Here is a 13,735-nt window from a genome sequence, read left to right as displayed (position 1 = left end):
CAATAATGCTTTCCTGCACCTTAATAATTTTATGTTCATATTCATAATCTGCACATGCTTTCAGATACTAGTAATTTCTAGATTTCAAAAAGAGAAAAAACTAAATTTACACATAACCGCATAATTTGTTGTTAGTCAAGATGTTATTCCTAAAATCACTATTCCATCTCTGCTGGGACAAAGAATGTGATAAAAGACACATGCTTGAGGAGCAGTGTTGCAAAAAAAAGTACCAATAATCTATAAAGTTAATAAATAAATAGATAAAGTTATTTGGGCCCTTTGTCTTGGAAGCAACTAGGAATGAATTGGCAGCATTTGTTATGTCCTGATAAAGCAGGCTTTACATGTCTACTAACCCCATTACAGATTATATTATGGCATCAGAATAAGGTTGCCTCCACCATTTTGTCTCTGGTTCAGACCCTTTAAATACATGAGCTGGTACTCCTTTGATCTGTGCACATTTAACACTGTTCTCTTCTCTTACATTATTCATCAACGAAGCCACTTACAGTGGGGATTTTTTCTTCTTTTCTACTATCGCAGCTCTGGGATTTTAGACAGTACTACTATGGTGATACAATGCTGTAAGTGAAGATGAGACCCCACTGTTCAGTCACAGGGCTGTGTATTTCACATTGCAGTATCATGAATTTGCATTTACAGCACTCAGTTAACATTTAAACATTTAACAGTTAAACATTCGCTTGACCAGTTCCTGTTGTGTAAGGTACTTCACAGTTTCTTGGCTCTCCCTGCTCTAATGCACCTGACTGCACCCATAAATGGGCTGATAATTGCTTGATGAGGTAAATAAAGTGTTTTAGAACAGAGAGCACTTAATTTAAGAGGCTGTGGAGCAAAACTAGGAAACACTGCCTTACTTATTAGATCCTGCAGCTAGTGAATGGGATGAGTACCTCACACTCTGTAAATCTCTCTTTTGATATTTAGCTCCAGCAGTACCTCTCTAACAGTGACCATTATAAGGAGTTTATTAGGGTTTTATCAGTAGGTATAGCATATAATGATATGGCCTATCTTTGAAAGTCAAATACTTTACACAGCGGCATGCCATATTAGAATTCCAAATCTGTCACTGGGAGCAGAAGACTGTTAATTACATTTCAGTGATCAGTCATGGGTAATTAACCACAGGTATGGTGAGACTCTTGAGCAGATTATGCATGGGGATCCAAATTAAAATCTTTGCCTTGCCATGTGTATTCCCCAGCGGGGGGTGAAAGGGTATTTGGACACAACAGGTGGGTGGGGGTGCTTAAACATTATTGTGGTAACAAAGGGATAACTTAGCTCCTGCTGCGAGAGAAGTCAAACACTTGCCATTATTACAGTGAGTAATAGAGTTAATTAAGGTATTCATCACAGACATGGAGTAATATGAATTCATAAACAAACAGTGTTGCAGTATAATGAGACATTCATCCTCAGTGTTATCTTTTGCCCTTTCTCACAGTCTGATGGGGTGATTCCAAACTCCTGAGTCTAGATTTTCTATAGGTGGAGCGAGAAACATTACAGTTCCATCACTATTATCTACTAGTCAGGGTTAATCATCAATCTTTTTTTTATTTTCTAATTTCCTCCACATACACAACTGGTGATCATACAGGATAAGTCTACCTGATGTAGTTAATTATCAGTAATTTTATTGACACAATGATTGAATGACCTCAGCACAGGACATTAACCATATTTTAAATTTAACAGATTCTTAGACCTAATGTTGATTTTTTTCCCCATGTAAACAGATACCTCATAACGCTCTCTGTATCAGCTGGAAAAATTAGGTTAACTTAAAAGCTAGTGTTATTTTACTTGTAATATCAGTATCATTGGTATGTAAAAATTAACTGTGATGAACAAATAATGAGAAAAACAGCTTTTGCATTTTTAAAAGATTGCTGTTTTTAGGTACTTTAAAAATTTTGTTTCTCTAATCAAAGAGTAGTTTTGTGCAGAGGGATAATAAACACAGAAAACCCCAGCCAAAATCTCACTGTCACGGTAGGCTGGTCGTCCAACAGGACACGCCCACTCCTGCTCAGGACCGCACTACACACCTGCCCCGCGCGCAATCACCTGATTATTAACCTAAGGCAGCTGCTCCTTGTTTTCCCCTTTTATTTAAGCCCACAGGTACCTGACGTTAGTGTTGCACATTAGTGGACTACGGCGCGATTACTGAGTGCCACTGAAACGCTGACTTCTCCTTGTGCTTACTTTTCCTTTTTTTTTTGGCTCTTCTTATTGTCACAGACAATAAAGGTTACCTCCCTGAAACCTCGCCTCTCGCGCCTGCTGTGCCATCCATGTCGCACTCACTTCTGTTAGATCCTCCCATTTGATGGTGCGTTGCCAGGGACAGTGTTGTTGCCAGTATGAAAGGAGGTTGCTGTTCTGGAAATGAACAAAGTTCAGTGTTCTTTTGTGAATATGCCCCTGTAGCAGACCAACATTACACATATTCAGTGTCTCTGCTCAGTGATGAATCCCCAAGGATGTGCAACAAGAAACAGATACATTCAGTTGTATCTTATTACAATACTACCAATTACCAATACTACATCAACATATAATGGAAGATCCATTAAAGTTGCAGCAGTATTTTTTTTTTATGTCATTCCAATATCAGTTTGTCTTGTTGAGTTAGGTAGAACTATTTCATTATCCCAAAATAATTGTTTGGTCATCACATGCATCTAGAAATAAATAGAAAATCGTTTAGAAATGTTATTTTTAATTTTGATCACATTTAATAGCTCAGATGACAGCTCTATTAATGTACTATATCTTTTTCTGAATTATATGGTACAGTATATCATCAGAATCGATGTATGACATTGTTAACTTGATTATTGTGCTGATGCTAATGATTTAATAGTTTGCATGTAGTTTCCAGGGGTTCTTTATAGTGTCTGTCTCTGCTACTTCATTAAGCAATGTATGTAGAGTTACTATATATCCTTATGCATGTGAGATTGGCCTCAGTTCACTTTTATACTTGCACATTATTTGTTTTAAATTTCTTGTTTGCTTTTGTGCATTTATCTGATGCATTATAAGATTATGCAGTTAATCATATGCATTTTAAAATAACATTAAGACTTAATGGCCTTAAAACATAAGTGAGTAACTTTCTATGTCTCAGGACACACATTTTCCTAGATGTGCACAACAGCAAAGAATGCAAATGAATTGAGGTCACAGAGTCCCAGTCCATTAAGTAATTGGCATGAATTGGTCTTTCTAAGACATGTGTGCCTTGCTGCCTAAGATATACAAATAGGGTAATTAAAAGTAAAAGGCCATTCTATATGGACTTTAAATGGCACGAGAAATAATACTTCATTCACTGATCTCAACTGAGTGCTTTGATGTTTGAACACCCTTAGAGCTTTTTGGCTTTCAGTGTCGTGTTCATTGTTTTAATGATTTGGGCTTGGAGGTTGCTTAGAAAGAACACATATATTTAGAATTTAATGACTGCAGTCTTAACAGGTTTATTAATTAGCGCTCCATTATGCCAAATCACAAATGAGAAAATGTAATTCCCTCAGTTAATCATAAGCATGACACATCACTGCTATGCATCGCAAGGACATGACAGCATATCCATTACTCATATAAATGCATTTGCATCTGTGGGCACTATTTGATGAACCGGTATAAGTAACAGCCCAAGTGCCGCAGGGCAAGGAGCAGGACGTACAGACTCCCTCGACAGAGACAGACATTTGTTAATATACGATAAAGACAAAGGCACTCACATATAATGTAAACAGTGAACATGAATACACATATAACTAGCTTGAAAAATGTGAAAATTAACATAGGGAATATGAACAATGACCAACACTGATGCACACACCAAAAGGGGTTTAAATACTTATGGACACACATAACATTAAACCATGTGCAGGTGTGTGCTACCAAGGAGGGCGTGGTTATAAATGAGACGATGTGACTCCTACTGCATGTGGCAGGGTGTACCACGTGACCAGGGACAAGTGGAGCGTTCTGTGACAGTACCCCCTCACAAGGGGCATGGCTCCTGACACGTCCAACTCTGGGACAGTGAACCCCAGCACACCATGCACACATACACAGACACAGCATGGCAATGCCTGGTGCCCACCCAACACATGGCAGGCTCGGAACCACCAACAAGGGATGTCTCTCCACTCGAGGGGGAAAGGCAGAGTCCATGCCTCTCCCAGGGTAGTCTGGTACGGTTTGTGGGTGGGTCCACTGCTCCGAAGTCAAGGCCATGGCTGGCGGTGTCAGCAACCTCCTCGGAGGGACCCAGCCTGCACATATAACATTGCACCCACAAGCACCGTGGAAGCACACAACAACAAACAGATGCGCCTGTAGATACATGCAAAAAGGCGCCTTGACACAGCATCCACTGAAAGCATAGGCGCTAGGGGCGTGTCCTTGGCCCTACTGGACATGCAGAGGGGCACGTCCGCCCCGGATCCAGACGTGCTACTCCGGACTATGGTCCTTCTATCGCCAGCTGCCAAAGGAGAGCCCCAGAGGCAGTCCACCTCCTGGGCTTTTGGCAGACCCACCCAGTACTCCTGGCCTTTCCACAGAAGATGAGGAACACAGGCTATATCCTTGCTAGCCAGGGACCCAGCCAGCTCCTCCAAACTGCCTGTGCCACAGTCCCCGTGGAGTCCCTCAGCTCTCCTGTGATTCTGTTCTATGATAGTATATAAATAACATAGGGATTAATTAGTATGTGGTGATTAATTAGTATCTTCTCAGTCAACTATAATGTCTTATACAATATAAACAACTGCACTAAAAAGAATAGTGAGAATAGTACATTTCCTATACTACTTCATGCGGCTCTGAAAATGCTACAGGCCATAAAGTTTTAGTAGTGTGAAGTTTACCCCTCCCTTACCCTATCCTTGTAAATATCAGAAAAGGTTGCAACTGGTTATATCTTAGTGTGAAGTTTACAATTATATAGACTACTAACTATATCCTAAAGGATGCCAGTTTTATAGCTGTTAGTAATAATATTCATCTTCTGCTAATGTTTATCAAGGATATGATTCTGTGGCTTACTGACATTTCCAGCGTTGTTTTTGTTGGTAATTGCTGGTTGAATTGCCAAATTGTCAATCTGATTCTATTTTAGATGTGGTTCTTGGTGTTCTCACAATTCAGTTTCAGGAAAATTACGGCACCTTGAGATGTGCCAATGTATGTAACTGTCCCAACCCTCCCACCCTGGTGAAATGCAGGTGTGTAGGACACCAAATTAGCAAATCATACATTCCAAGGTAATGAAAATGGAAATGTGTTGCACTCTTTGTGCAGCCACAAAGATAGGGCCCCAAAGCTCGAGTAATTAATTCAGTTTGGACAGACTTTGAAATGGTTTGAAATTAGCTTTGGGCTTTATTGGATCAGAGAGTGCTGTGGGATTTTGATGTTAATTAGTAAATTGATTCACTTTATGATGACCTTGATCATCATAGTGCAATTAATTATAAAAAAAAAAAAAATTAAGTAATCCTTTATTGTTTTTGACTGATTTATGTGCTTTACTATTACATCATCAGATTATTCTGAAATCTATGCCACAGCAAATTCAAGAAATCTCTATAACAATATTTATTGGTTGTTATTAATTTTATATTGTTTTATATTATTCCAAAGACTTAGCTGTCTCATTTATAGTTTGCAACTCTGAACAACAGGTTATTTGCTAAAAATCAGAACTAGAGTTTCTTTGTATATCATCAGGACTGTTAAATGTACACAGAGACAGATGCTGCTTTATAAACTATATTTTGTAGACATCCAATTATAGTTCAGTGACTTGAAAATGGACACCTAATTCAGTTTTATGGCCAAGTTTGGATGAAAAACAGAATGCCTCTGATAGCTTATCTCTGCTTATCCTAGACAAAAACCTTAATGCCACCAGAGTGCTGTCTGGGGAGAAGGGCCATATTAAGGTAGGCTGTGCTGAAGGTATGCTGAAAGCAGCTTAATTGCTTGTGAGCAATGCTCCTCTCTTCAGATATTCCTCTCACTGCACAAACCCCACTGTGCCAGCCACTGCTGAGGTCTTCCCATTCACAGCTACTGCAATAACATAAGGTGTTCTGTAACAACCCATCTCTGCAAGGCATAAGTCATGACATTAAACCGCAGAGTTTTGTAGTGACCTCGGATGAATAAAAGGAGGCATGCAGGCAAGGTGGGTGAGGTGTAATAACTGTGGCATGCTGCGAGAGTCATCTTCGGGGAGGGAATGATTACGCAGTTCTCCCACTGGCCTGCATGTTGGGAGAATGGCCGTTCAGCTGAGCACAGCAACACTTAATGTTCCATGTGCTCCTTATTTCCATATACTGGCAAATGGAGGAGATTGAAGATGGAAATTTACAGCAGCAGTATTGTGAGAATGAGCCTGTTAGTGATGAAACTAAATTGAAGTGGAAAAGGAGGACCCTGCTTTTGAATCAAGCTGTGCGGCCTGGAAGCAATGACAGGCTGACAAGAGAATGAGGGAAGTTATTTCCCAGATACAATCTAGAGTTAGCTGAAAAGTTACCACTGATGTTCCCTGTTTTCTCTATTTTGTTGTTTTATGTAACTAAATGAGCAATTAGAAGAAACTGTCCATATAGTCATATTCATATGTTCTTTAAGCCTTAGGAAATAATAGAATTCTTTTTATAGTCTACTAACCTATCTTAACTGTTGTCTTTTAACCAAAACAGTTATTGTCCACATGACCGCACAATTAATTGCCACAGCATAAACTACAACTCAAAGTAATTATTAGATTTTTGTCAAGAAGAATAACCTTAGAAGTATTTTATTCTAAAGCCTTCCTTGTGACTTCTTTACAATTACCAGGAAAATGAGAACCCATGCTTATGAAAACTTCATTACTAACAAAGACTCAAACCTCTTAAGAAGTGGTGTTGCATTGAAATGAAGCTGAAACTCAGATCCTGTTGCACCAACTCTATTCGCTCTATTCCAATTTACCTGCTTTATGTTCATGAATTATTTAATGTGGCTACATTACAGCATTATGCTTAATGGTTAATGATTTGAATGAGGTAAATGTTAAAATGTAAGATATCTTATCATAAAGTAACTGTACTACTGTCACTTTCTCAAAGTAAAAGATATTGCCCAGTTGGATGTTGCTTGCATCATATTGTATATTGACTCCAAATAGCTATCATATCACCGACAGCTTATGTGCTGATGTCACAACAAAGCAGGGAATCAAAAGATGAAAGATGATGCTGACATAAACTGTGCATCTTTTCCATAGTGCATTCCCATGCTAAATATTTAATGCCTACATAATCACCAGTTTCACAGATAGGAAGAGCTGAGCAGCCTTGATATTACAAAAAGTGAAGAGAGTATTGGAAACATTTAAACTTTTTTTTAATCTGGATAACTTCAAGATTGATTGATGCCATCTGAGGACTGTTCCCTTGTAGATGTTAGGAGTTTGCACTTTTGAGAGGAGAAATTAATCATCACAGGATCCTTGGTAGTCCTGGAGCCATGGCAGCAGAAGAAGATGAACAAGAAGAAGATGGTGAGGAAACGGAAGTGAATTGTGTGGTGAAGTGTTCACAAACATATCATTTCCCATCCCCTCAGCCTGCCGGTCTTGACAGCTCGGTCTTCACCAAACGTGGCCGCATGCCATCTTATTACATCCCATTGCTTTTGCACGTGATGGTCACATTGGATCATCCTGTCAGAGTGAGGCTCTGAAAAGAAAGCTTAAGCCTAAAGGATTAGTAATGCTACGTACTTTACTGTTCTTTGGACAAATAACATGATTAAAAGATTACACTTTGTGAGATAGACTTAACTATTGGACACTCCAGTGGAGCAGCTGCTATGCATTAAGGAGGCAAGATGAGTGGTGATTAGCAAATAATTGGACACAAAAGAATACAGTTTAGGAAAAAGCAACTGCAACATGACATACTTAATAATTGTGATAAATGAATTTGATCTTATTTAACATGCTCTTCATTTAAAATTATCACTGAAAAATAGAATATAGTAAATAGACAGGCTTAAAAGTTGTTGCCTGGGAAACATGTTCACTATTAGTCTAATTTGGAGATCATTTCAATCATAAGATAACAGGCACCTGTAGCTTTTTTTAATGGAACACAAACAGATTTGTTATTTGAGTCCACCTCTTGCTGACTAAAAGGCCAGGAAAGATGGGGAAGGATAACAGAAGCATACATCACTGTCGCTCCTCTGGGGCTCTCTGACTGATGACTCTGAGCACCAGAGATCCCAACTTGCAGCTCGCTAATGTTCTGATTATACCCACTAGCTTGTGTCACTGATCTCCGTTTCACTTTAGATTAGATACTGATGAGCCTGCTCTCCCATGCCAAATAAATAAATACCCAGTTATCTTAAGATAGGATTAATGAGAACTGGGAGACTAAGTCTTTATTCAATCCATATGCTGTCAACAAAGTGTGAAATAGGAGCTGGAAAAACACTTATATTTAAAAAAAAATCTAAAAGCAATTGTTGTCAAAGTCAAAAGTCAAAATAGTCTCAATGTTTAAGCAATAATCTTGAAGAAATCAGTGACCTCTACTCGCTGTTCTAGAATTGTATATATATATATATATATATATATATATATATATATATATATATATATATATATATATATATATATATATATATAAAATGTTTTATATAATTAATTACATATTCATTTATATATAAATATACATACATAATTCTAGAACAATGAGTATATAGAGGTCACTGATTTCTTCAGGATTACCACGTAAACATGAACACTGTTGATTTGCAACAATTGCTTTTATATTTTTTGTAAAGCATAGTTTAATAAAAATTGATGGCTTTGTTAAGTTATTAACAATGTAGCCAAAAGCATATTCATATTGGATTGTTTTTGCTGTTGTCATGGCTATCCAGGTACAGTTAAATATGTGCTATAAAATTTGTATGATTATGCTGATCACTATTATGTTCAGTACAGTGGAGAATAATGGAGCAGGGAGACTTGGGTGTCATTTTTATCCTAATAATATTTAATTCCTTATTACTATGAGAAGACTCTGTCACCTCTGTTCTTGAAGGACGATTCGCATTTGTAATAAATTAGAGCACTCACAGATACTGTGTAAATTACACAGTTGGCAAGACAATGAAAAAGAATGAGAGAGCACAATTATGGACCCATGGATATATGTTAAAGCACTGACCTCTATGCTGATAGTGAATGTAGCTCAATGGCTCTAATTCTCTAGTTTTTGACTGTCCGGTTAAAATTCAGTTTGTATTGCCCTGGTATTTATGCTACTGAGTAGGCAGGTAAAAGAATACAGCCAGACAGAGTTGGACATTTGCAAGTATTCAGAAAGCACATTGGACACAGATCCAGGAATTTATGCCATCCTTGATCGGAAATGGCGTGTGAAATTAAAAAGGTTCTCAAGTGCAAGTTTGTATATGCATGCCACAAATAACCTCTGAAAAAATAGGGTTATTGACGAATTCACTGCCTGAAATTAAATGCTTAAGGCCTGGCCTGCTGTTAATTTATGTCTAGGTGGTGTACAGACATATTAATGTGCAAGTTAATGGTATCTACTAGAATGTTTAAAAGTCTTAGAGCATTGATATCTTGAAAAAGGTTAATGCCATTGTGGTTGTCTTTCTAACATTTAAATAATTTTCTGACAGTCTAGTTATAGACATATATGTGGTTTGTTTATTTACAAAAATGTTCAGCATTCGTTTCACATACTCAATTCCATTAGATGGAATAAACACTCGTTAAATTCAGTGAGCTGTAACTACACTCATCTTGCTTTTTAATTATTTTTTCTGTGTAAATATGTTTGTCCTGGAATTATTTTCCCTTTCTGTTTGCCCTGGACATAGCTATAAGTTGCACTTGAAATTGGCAGCTATTTCAAGATGGAAGACAATTAGATTTAGGTTTTTCTTAACCACCATTCAGTAATTATCATTCACCATCAAATGTCATCTTGAAAATTCTATGAGTGTATGTGCGCACGTGTGTGTGTGTGTGTGTGTGTGTGTGTGTGTGTGTGTGTGCGCGCACATGTGAACGTATGTGTCTCTGCTCTGATGCTGAGATAACGGGTATGTAGACAAACCAAAATTTGAGGTAAATTCGTTGGAGCATCAGTGAAGGTAAGTCACAGAGGAATTCCTTCCTTTATGCACACATTTAGATCACATCAACATCAAACACAACAGAGCTCTTGGGTTAGCTAGGACTATGTGAAATGTCTACAGTATGCAGTTTTATGGTCACTTACACCCTCAAACAGAGGAAGATCTATGTCAACAATATTGTTTGCCTAAGCTTTCATATCAAATGGCAGGCTTTGCAAATAGTTTAGAAGCCAACCCATGCTGTTAGAAGTCTAAGTTGACATGGGGTCAGGCAGTACTGACAGGAATCTGTATAGGAAATGCAAAATTACATTTTGCTGAGTGTTAAACTGTATATCCCCAATGTCTCTCACTCCATTTCCCATAAACCTCTTTAGTGGGCTCTGCTCTGCTCTGCTTTACGCCTCTACGTGGCCCAGAAAAATTGCCTTACAGATGGCTCCTGGTCATCCCCTCCTTAAGTTTCTCATATGTACAGAACAAGCCCAGGGTCACCCAAGTTCTAGATGAACGAGTGATGGTAGAGCTCATTAGCCACCAAGCTGCATCTATTGTCATTAAGTTACTTAGATTTTATAGGTGAATGTGCTATTGTAATTTATTAGGTTTTTATTAGGTTTTTACAGTGACTTTTACATTGCTCTGCAGGCAGGATACTGGGTTTCTATTGGCTGCAAAACAGTTAAGCAACTGCACTGACAACAGCTGGAGAGAGTGTCGGTAACCATGCACTGACACACAGACTGCAGAGCTCATTTATGACTCAAGGGCAAACACCAGAAGAATGGAGAAACAATGTCGTGTGAGGTGATAGGCTAGAGGCTCTGTCGAGCGAGTGCAATGCACGATTAAATCAATACACGATGGGGGTATCAAGCTGCTTTTTTTTTCAAAACAAACAAACAAAAAAGTCATTGTCCACATGTAGGCTATGTAGGAGTGTGTCGGTGTGAGTAAAAGCAAAAAACAAATTATTTCACACTGTGGTGGTGAAGTCAGGATAAATGAATCAGGGTATGAGCCACCAGCATATGTCTTATTAGACAGCATCTTATTACATATTTTCCATATTCAAATGGACTCCATTTATAAACATTTAGATTGTTTCATTTATCTTGTGGATGCATTTGTTGTGTAAAGAAGTAGAAGCTTATATTGTGTGAAAAAAGAAAAAGCAGGCAAATCGAATTCAATTAAACATCATTACATTTTCCTCTACTCCTGGGAGGAGAGATTAGATGATTCTCTATCTGTAAAGAAACTGTGCATATTGAGGGGAGAGTGATCGGTGATGGATGAATCTTTAAAGCCAGTGGATAGGAAAAATACTGAAGAAATTGCAAATGTTATCTGCCCCATACCACCTTAAAATTCCAGGTCACTGTAATTATTGTTTCTTTATCTTTCAATTTCTGGCTTGGTGCCTCCTTGACACATACCGTTTGCATCAAAATGGTTGTGCATTTAGTGCGAAAAGGCACAAGACTTCCATTCAAGTCGGATGACCAATGTAGTCCATCATAAGCAAAAGCAGTGAGACTCCACAATGCCCTTCTCCATCCCTTCAGACGAGCATTACGCACTGTATAGTCTGAATTTCTTCTCACTGGGTACTACCTGTGCTGGGAGCACAGCACTAAAATGTCTTAGAAAAATACACCAGTCTCACTGACTCCTTATTTTGACATAATATGTCATTTTGTTCTATGCTGTAATTTGCTAACGCAGAAGCACTTTGTTTCAGACAACAGTAGCAATACGACAGCGAACAAGCTTTGTTCTTGCAAGTGGTGCGGCTGTCTGGGAAAAGGGGATAAATGGCAAAGATCTGACAGAAAAATGTTCTGCTTTCATACGCCTCAGTAGTCCTCCTCCATTGTTCATGCTTTATTCCACAACATGGCAACCCACCATGCTCAACACTGTCTACGCTACATGGCACAAATCATTGGTGGACCCCCCCCCCCCCCCCCCAAAAAAAAAAAAAAACAGCAGAGATACACAAACTTAATTTATCGTGTGACTTATGCTCTGTGACTCTGCCATCGCGGTCCTGCTGTGTTAAAGAGGATTTGGCCAGGAGCGTGGGCTGTGATACAAACAATGAACATACAAGCAAGGAGTCACTCCTGAACTGCAATATCGAATCAAAAACCAAAGCAGAGGTTTAATAGCTGTGAACTAGAGCATGTAAAGCCATCGGGCCCCTTTGGAAAGTTGTATGTCTGCATCTCAGAGCACTAGCTTTGAGCCAGTGTAGAAAGCACAGGAAAGGGGATTTACAGGTTGGGGGCGCCTGAAGGTCAGGTTTAGATATTTAGCTTTGCAAAGAAGCTCACATCTACTGCCTCCTCTCAGCAAAGTTGATAGACCAATTTCATCCCTTTGGAAGAACCAAAAGCATATCGTGTGCAAGCTTTTATGACCACAGTGAAAATCATAAGTTTAAAAGATGTATGCGTTGCTTATGGTGCTTTTATCATATTTTGAGCTTTTTTAGCCTCTCCATTCATCAGCGGCCAACTGTTAACAAAACAATGTAATGTCAGAAAGCACATCCGGATGCAACTTATCAAATGTCCATGAGCAGCCAGCAAGGTGTTTACACTGAAGTGGCGCAGTGTTAACTGCTAAGGCAAAAGCTGCATCCTACACCTAAAAAGGGAACTGAAGCCAGTGTAAACATTGACTGGAAGAGCCAGTGTCCCTTGCCTGTGATTACAAAATAGAAGTTAAATAGAAATAAGGAACATACCAATGAAAAATAAGATTGGCTCCTGTTTTATCTGACTTCATCATCAAGTCTGATTCGTCCCAGAGAGACAAGTAAAGTGTACCTCTGAAATGCAGTGTTTTACTTTGCATTTATTAGACACCATATGAAAGCAATTAGGATTCCCCTTCATTTAAGGCAGATTCTTTGAAACCAGAGTTAAGAATGCTAGGGTATTGAGAATGACAAAAAATGTTTTGCTCTTGCAGTGGGTCGAGATCAAGGAGGTCAGCTAAAGACACCTAGAAAACAGACATACACTATGAGCATGGAATGTGTTGGTATGTTCATCGCAGATAAAAGACTGCTGTCCCTTTTCCACTGCTGTTCTGTATCTTCCTCAGTCTGGGGAGATGGGAAGATAGAGAAAAGCGAAAGGGATACGGCAACGGCAGCCAAGCGTGACCGTGCTGCTCGTGTTTCTCTGGAAGCCTCTGCAGGCTCCTGTGTGATGGCTGAGTTGCATACTGAACGCCGTGGTGCTGCACTGCTGCTCCTGCACCTCCATGGTGATAAAAAGCAATCTCTACACTTGGGACAAAGCGAAGCCTGCCACGGCTGCCTTCAGTGGCCCCCAACAGATGCCGCTTCTTCCATTCCTGACAAACTCTAAGGGCCGGCCCAGACCACAGGCCCCAGTCCACTTGTCCCATCCCTCCGCAATTCGCATAGTAATTTTGCTTTTTACATGCAACAACCAAGAAGAATTATTTG

At 39.0% G+C, this 13,735-nt stretch overlaps 1 long non-coding RNA gene across 1 annotated transcript in view; it reads right to left on the bottom strand.

Moving 5' to 3' along the window:
* Window positions 1-3,534: 3,534 nt before the first annotated feature.
* LOC113573360 overlaps window positions 3,535-13,735 on the bottom strand; it is a 39,785-nt gene continuing 29,584 nt past the window's right edge. Inside the window, exon 4 of the long non-coding RNA XR_003410200.2 lies at window positions 3,535-4,735. This is a non-coding gene — a long non-coding RNA (uncharacterized LOC113573360). The remainder of the gene's footprint in view (window positions 4,736-13,735) is intronic.

Source organism: Electrophorus electricus, chromosome 12 (genome assembly GCF_013358815.1).
Source record: "Electrophorus electricus isolate fEleEle1 chromosome 12, fEleEle1.pri, whole genome shotgun sequence".
Classification (NCBI taxonomy): Eukaryota; Metazoa; Chordata; class Actinopteri; order Gymnotiformes; family Gymnotidae; genus Electrophorus; species Electrophorus electricus.
This window is presented reverse-complemented; position numbering and strand designations above follow the sequence as displayed.